The following is a 7,374-nucleotide window of genomic DNA, read 5'->3' on the forward strand; positions in this document are numbered from 1 at the left end:
CCCAGGGAACATCAAAATTCACTCAGCCCAGGGAGAAATCTGCAGCCTAAGGAAGTCATTTGAACCCAGTAATGCACTTGCTAGAGACAGCTAGTTACTCTAGCTAAAGGTTTAATCTTTATCTCCTCAATTGAAAACCTAAGAAAACCTTTAGATTTGCCAAATGCTTGAAGAGGAATATTTCACAGATGTTAAGGAATACAGGACTCTACAAATAGAAATGCTAAGAGTATGTATGCATAGAAATTAAAGTCATCAGAAAAGGAAATGTTGCCTGATTGAAAACTCAAACATTTAATAGAATTTCTGTTTATTAATAAAGCAGTTTTACTTTAGAACTTGATGAATGACTAAGTGAAACAGAGGAAAGAGCAAAGGACTTGACAAAGTGCTGTTTAATACCTTTAAAATATATCCTGTTTTTTAATATAAAGTCATTTTTATAGTATATCTGCCTTATGGGAAATCCCAAAGAATTGGATAATAAAAGATACAACTAAGATTTGTTGGATTTTATATTCACTACTTTTTGTAATGTACAGATGTAGGTACCTGGGTGAAATTCTACTTATATATATAGGATAAAAGTAGGATATATATATATATGTGTGTGTGTGTGTATAAATATACTAAAAGTGTGTCTGTGTGTGTATATATACACACACACACACAGACACATATATATATGCTACTTTTATTCACAAAACATAATAGTAGCATTTTCCCCATGTGATTACAAATACTATGAGAATATCATCATAAACTGCTGAATAATGTTCCAACATATAAAAGTGCTACAACTTATTGAACTATTCCATTATTGATGAACTTTAGAGTTTTCAATTGTTTTGTATCATAACTAACAATCCATTAAACATTTTTGTGGATAAAAGGTTTTCGTGTGTTTCAGCTTGTTGTGTGGAATAGATGAATTTATAATGTGTTAAATCACATTTCCTTTTTGAAGATGAGTATCACCAACAGCCTTTCTATTTTTCTCCAGGTATATTACAGCCTTCTTTTTGCAATTACAATCATTGAATTTGGACTATGAATCAAAGAACCAGGTTCAATGCTGTATTTTTACCTGCATGCCTCTGACATTCCATAGATTTCTTGGATAATAATTACTCTCCCTTTAACAACACCATAAGTCCACTTAATCTATGAATTTGAACCTTGAACAAGAGAAAACTGAAGAATTATGTAAGAAAGAAACAGAAGAAGTGATGTTCTCAAGCTCTGGAGATTTTCAGGCAGCTTTGAAAATCTTTTTTATCTTATGTTTTATTCCCATAAAACTTAAAATCCTACTGGGGCATTAAGGTAGTATCAGAGGGGTAGTTTTTCAAGATGTTCTTGTACAGCTTCCTTCTAGAAATATCTAGAGTTCTCTAAACTACGTTTGAAAACTCACTAATTTAAGACTTGTAACTTTGCAGATGGACTTTCTTATCTGGGAGAACAAATTGTTCTTTTCTGCTTCAAGGAAATTTTAAAATGCTAAGTAAGGCTTGCTATCCTCAGAGGCAACATTGGCATCCTGAAACAATTTTGGCCATCTGATTCCTGAGGGTTTGGCCAACAGCTGTGCCCAAAATGGATAATTGTGCCTGGTTAAGTTTAGTCCTCTCTGACATCACACCTCACAGAGGAAATCAGCCCCACACATTTTTCTTCAAGGAGAGAAGAGAATTCATACAGATGATTCAGAATCAAGGAATGAAAATGACAACAAGCATGCAAATGTCACACTGAAAACAAAAATCCCTCCAAGTTCATTGGCTAAAGAGACAGTAGAAACATCCTGGGTGGAACTGAGAGCTGTGACTCTTGTGCTCGGTGGCCTGGAGCCATTCACAGCACCATCGGGAAGTGAAGGCAGGGAGCAGTGCAAGGCCCGGTTGTGTCTGTTTACCGAGCTCTGTAGGCCTTACCAACTATCATGTAGTAGTCTTTTTATGGAAACTAGATAAACAACATGCGTCACCATGGCTATTTCCCTTTATCAGAGAAGTGGAAGAAAGACTTCTACAAACTGTAGATATGATGGAAGTGTGTGGGCCTTTCCAAGCTATTATTGCACAAAATCAGAAAGAAATTGAAATGTTTTCTGCCAATGACTGATTATTTTTATCCAAGTCAGACAGAAAAATATTTCTAAACATATAGATGTTTACCAGCTGTTCCCAGAGGCATTCATGTGACTGCGACATCCTTTCTATCAGCCCTTTAGGTTTGGAGTTTTCCATGCCAAAGAGACTGAACATCTTCTGCATTTTAACCCCAGCTCGGAGACACTTCCAGGAATTCCAGTCCTCCAAGATTTCAATGTCTTTATTCCTGTTCTACACTTCAGTTTTGTGCTGAAAGCATCTAAAGGAAGAAGAATGAGGGAGGAGGAATTCTGCCTTTTTTTTTCAAAATTTGTATCACTCATTTTTTTTCTTTTTTTTATTATACTTTCAGTTCTGGGGTACATGTGCAGAATGTACGGTTTTGTTACATAGGCATACATGTGCCATGGTGGTTTGCTGCACCCATCAACCCGTCACCTGCATTAGGTATTTCTCCTAATGTTATCCCTCCCATAGCCCCCCAGCCCCCGACAGACCCCTGTGTGTGATGGTCCCTGCCCTGTGTCCATGTGTTCTCATTGTTCAACTCCCACTTACCAGTGAGAACATGCGGTGTTTGGTTTTCTGTTCTTGTGATAGTTCGCTGAGAATGATGGTTTCCAGCTTCATCCATGTCCCTGCAAAGGACATGAACTCATCCTTTTTTATGGCTGCATAGTATTCCATGGTGTATATGTGCCACATTTTCTTTATCCAGTCTATTGCCCTCTCTTTAATCCACGGTCTTCTCACCTTTGTTTATCAACATTTGTTGACTGATGAGTTGATGTCTCAGTTTTACCTTCATCTTGCACTCACTGTGTTTCAGTGGATCCTTACCTTCTTTCTCTTCTCTTCTTTGTGACCTCAAGTTATTTATCAGGATCTTTCCTTGAGGGACTTGGGGTATGTAGCACATAATGTGGAAGCAGCCAGGGCCCATTTATCTGTTCAGTTACACTTATCTGACTATCATATTTAATTTATAGGGCATTGTCTGGCTCATAAAGCTTTTAGAAGTCCAGCCTTCCCTCTCTTTCTCTTCCTGTTCCACCCTGCTCACTTCCTACACTGGTACATTTGTTTGTTTGTGCTCCCAGAGAAGACCCCTATGATTTCTCCCCACTTCTCCAATTGCTCCAGACTCTGACAAGGTTAAATTGTTGGCCTGAGAACATGTTCTCAAGAGGCACCCATGATTGTTGTCCTAATGCCTAATTAAGAAGGGTGGAGAAAATTCAACAGCAGGACCACAGTGTCATCATGGGAAGGGAGGAAATCAGATCAGTTTGCATAAGGGATATCTGCACTCACATGTTCATTGCAGCACTATTCACAACACCCAAAATATGAAACCAACCTAAGTGCCCATCAACAGATGAATGGATATGTGGTGTGTAAACACAATGAAATACTATTCAGCTGTTAAAAAGAGGGAAGTCCTGTCATGTGCCACAACATGGAATAACCTGAAGGACATGACGCTGAGTGAAATAAGAAGCACAGAAAGGCATATAACTGCACAATTTCATTTATATGTGCAATCTAGGAAAGTCAAACTCACAGAAGCAAAGAGTGGAACAGTGGTTACCAGCAGCAAGTTGAAGTAGGGTGGACAGGTGGGGTTGGCGTGGGGAGATGTTGTCTGAGGATATAAGATTTTAGTTAAGTAGAAGGAATAAATTCAGAAGATTTATTGTACATCATGAGGGTTATAGTTAATAATAATGCATTGTACACTTGAAAATCGCTAAGGGAATGGATTTTAAATGTTCCCATCACAAAAAATGATAAGTATGTGCAATAATAAATATGTTAATTAGCTTGACTTAGTCATTCCACAATGTGTGTGTGTGTATATATATATATATATATATCATGCTGTATACCATAAATATATACAATTTTTATTTGTTGATTAAAAACATTTAAATTTAAATTTCAATAAATGGAAAGGGAAATGGGTTTGGAGTCACTCAGAACTGGATCAGATTCCTGGCTGCACAATTTACATGGACAAGTCCTTTAACCTTGATGAATGTCCACTCTCTCATCTTTAAAATTCACCTAATAATACCACAGGAAATTTCTGGAAATATGAAATAAACTAATGTATGTGAAATGATTGGCAGATGATAGATGATCAGTATCAGAGTCAGTTTCCATCTCTCTGCCCCTCAGTTTCATTCCTTCTTCCCTGTCTTCTGCCCAGGGCTCTTTCATTCTATATCTGATACACAGACAAAATACAATAAATAGTTATTGACTGGGTGAACTTGTGTAAAGATGCTGGTGAGTAGACCATGTTTGCAAATGTGTAGAGTAATATCACCCTTTTGGCCAACCCAAATTCTTGCTTTGCATAGGGACTTCCTTAGCTCTCCAGAATTCCCAGATAGATAACAAGAGGGATACAGTTGAGATGGATATTATTATTGTTGTTTTATGTGCGTCAGTATGTATAACTCTGCATGTAGATATTTATACTGGATGGATTTATATAAATTTTCTATTTTTGTGCAAGAGTTTCCTATATTCTACTTTTCTGGATTATGAGGAAATCTTTGAATAGTGTGGGCTTTGCCAACCTCTCCGTCCAAATTCCTGCCATCTCTTTTCTCTCCCAGCATTCCCATGCCTTCTATATTATGGGTTAAATGATTCAAAAGTGCTCTACCTCCTTGGTGCCTTTGCACAATCATTTCTTCCATTAGACTCATCCTTCCCTTAATCTACCATGTATTAACTTGTCCTTTAGCTCAACCATTACTTCTGAGAAGACTCTCCTAACACCACCTCCTCTTTTCTCATAGTTGTCTAGACTTTTCTACTCACCATATTTGCCATTTTATTATTGGTTTAGTTTCTGTCTGTTTCCTCCCCTAGATTTTCATCCCATGAGAGCTGGGTCAGCAATTTTTCTTGCTTTCTTCTGTGTTTCTATAGTACCCCATAATTCCTGGCACATAGTATGTGCTTTAAAAGTATTTGTTGAAGGAATGAATGAAGAGGTGAAAGCACTTCACAAATTCACATTTGCTTCTCTTCAAGTAATGCTCTTGTAAGTAGAAAGTGGTTGGGTTTATTTCCAACAAGGTCATTTTATATAATTTGGCAAACCTGAAAATGATTTTATGTCCGTCTGAGTCCCCAGCACTTAACTCAATATTGTTTTTAAAAAGTTTCTCATAATAAAATACAGCTAAATTTTCAGTGGGTATATAGAGGAAATACAGGAAGAAATACCACTTTTAAACAGGCAAGCTTCATGGGCCATTCACATCTAATGTGCAGCAGAAGCAATTCTATGAATTGTTTCCAATTCCATTATTATACCCATGATTTTTCAATAAGGATGCAACCGCATACCTCTGATTTCCTTCTTAGAATCTTTGTGATGTTGTCGATACAGGTGCACACCTTCAGTATGTACAACATGATTCATAGAGTGTATGACATCACAGGAGGTTTAACAAACATAAGAAGTAACTAGAGTACAGTTGCTTGACTTGTGTTGCTAGGTTACTATCTAGTAATCCTCTTGCTTATCTTGGGCTTCTGGTATTTTCAATTCCATTTGGTGAGGGTTGGAGCTACTCTGATGTGTCTAGTTCTGTAATATATTAAAAGTCTAGCCAAAAAGAGGTGGCTATTCATTATAAGCAGGAGCTAAGTGTTTAAAAAAACACATGCAATGAGAGAAATAGACCAAATCATCAGGAAGGACAGTGTCAGAAAACTTTGTCTGACTTATTTTAATTCCTTTTTTTAACTATCTGACTGCATGTAAGTATTCATAAGGCTTATCTTGCCAATATAAAATATGCTAATCATGATATTAACATTTTTACTGTTAACACATATATTCTGCCCCCAAATGTCTTTTAGCACAGGTGAGAGAAAATTGGGTGAGTAACATGGTTTTCAGTAGTTCAAGTTTCCCACTCATGGATATTTAAAAATAGAATAATGGCAACATGTCTTTCCTAGAAATTCAAGAAGAATCATCTACTGACTGTCATAAAGCATGAACTATGAGTGATATACATGGGACATAAGAAATAGTTATGAACTTTTTTCTCCATTTAGGCCTAACAGAGCTGAAGAAGATAAAGAAAAATGAAAAGACAAGAAAAGAGAAAAGAAGAGAGAGAGCGAGAAAGAAGAAAGAAAAAAAGAAAGAAAGAAAAGAAAGAAGGAAGGAAGGAAAGAAAGAAAAAAGGAAAGAAAGAGAAGAGAGAAGAAAGAGAAAAGAAAAGGAAGAAAAAAAGAAAAGAAACTCTCAATAAATGAGAAGGGTCATTCATCCATTGAGGCAGGCAGGAAGTCACTATATATATTTTATAGAGGTAATAAATGGCAGGGGTATTGCTTAGGGCAGGAGGAAAAAAGAATTAAACCCATAGAAAACTAGACAAAGTGCAATACTCTAGGAGTTAGACCTCCAAATTAAATCCTTACAATAATGTTGAGCAAGTGTCTTGATACGTGTATAAGCAGAGTCCTGCTAGAACACAGAAGTTCTAATGCCTCCTGGAGGACAGCAGGGAGACTTCAGAGAGGAGATAGCCCTTGAGCAGACTTTCACAGCAATTGCATATTTCCTCCACCAAAATCTCCATAAGACACTGAACTAATCCATTGCATTGCTGAACAGAAAGTTTATGAAGGGGAATAAAATACATCTGAGACTGGACAGCCACTTGAATTATTTCTAAAGTTCACACAACTCCAAGGTAACACTAACAACCACAACAATTACTATTATTACTAACATTTATTCACAATATTTTATTTTAAATTACCATTAGTTAAATACTAAGAATCTACAGGACTTAATGCTACAGAACAGAAACCGTAAGTAGAAGGAGGCAGTATCTCTCACTGATGAAAAATGAATGAGGACATGTGTTGAACAATGAAATACGGTTTAATAAGGTGTCTCATGTGAACCTGCATAAGACAGAAAAAAGTCTTGCTCTTTAAATCCATTAAACAATAACAAAGAAATTGGTGTCAGAAAACTTAGATATGCGTATTCAGCTATATTAAGTAAAACAAAGACCAAAAGAACTGGAATAATCTTAATTAGATGTTTATTCTAGTCAATATCTATATCTAGTGTGTATCATTTTGGACAGTTGTCTTTCTTTCAAAACCCTTCAGCTAGAATGCCTACTCCACTGTCACCTCCACTGCAGCCTTCAAGACCAAAGTCTTACATTATTATGTTGATCAAGAAGCCAAGCTCAAACAA

At 36.5% G+C, this 7,374-nt stretch overlaps 1 long non-coding RNA gene across 1 annotated transcript; it reads left to right on the plus strand.

Annotated features, from left to right (window-relative positions):
• Positions 1-5,623: 5,623 nt before the first annotated feature.
• LOC129144296 (uncharacterized) lies at positions 5,624-6,813 on the plus strand. Its single transcript, XR_008548594.1, has 2 exons — positions 5,624-5,903; positions 6,207-6,813. It is a non-coding gene; the product is annotated as an uncharacterized LOC129144296 (long non-coding RNA).
• The last annotated feature ends 561 nt before the right edge of the window (positions 6,814-7,374 follow it).

The sequence above is a fragment of the Pan troglodytes genome, chromosome 5, assembly GCF_028858775.2.
Source record: "Pan troglodytes isolate AG18354 chromosome 5, NHGRI_mPanTro3-v2.0_pri, whole genome shotgun sequence".
NCBI lineage: Eukaryota > Metazoa > Chordata > Mammalia > Primates > Hominidae > Pan > Pan troglodytes.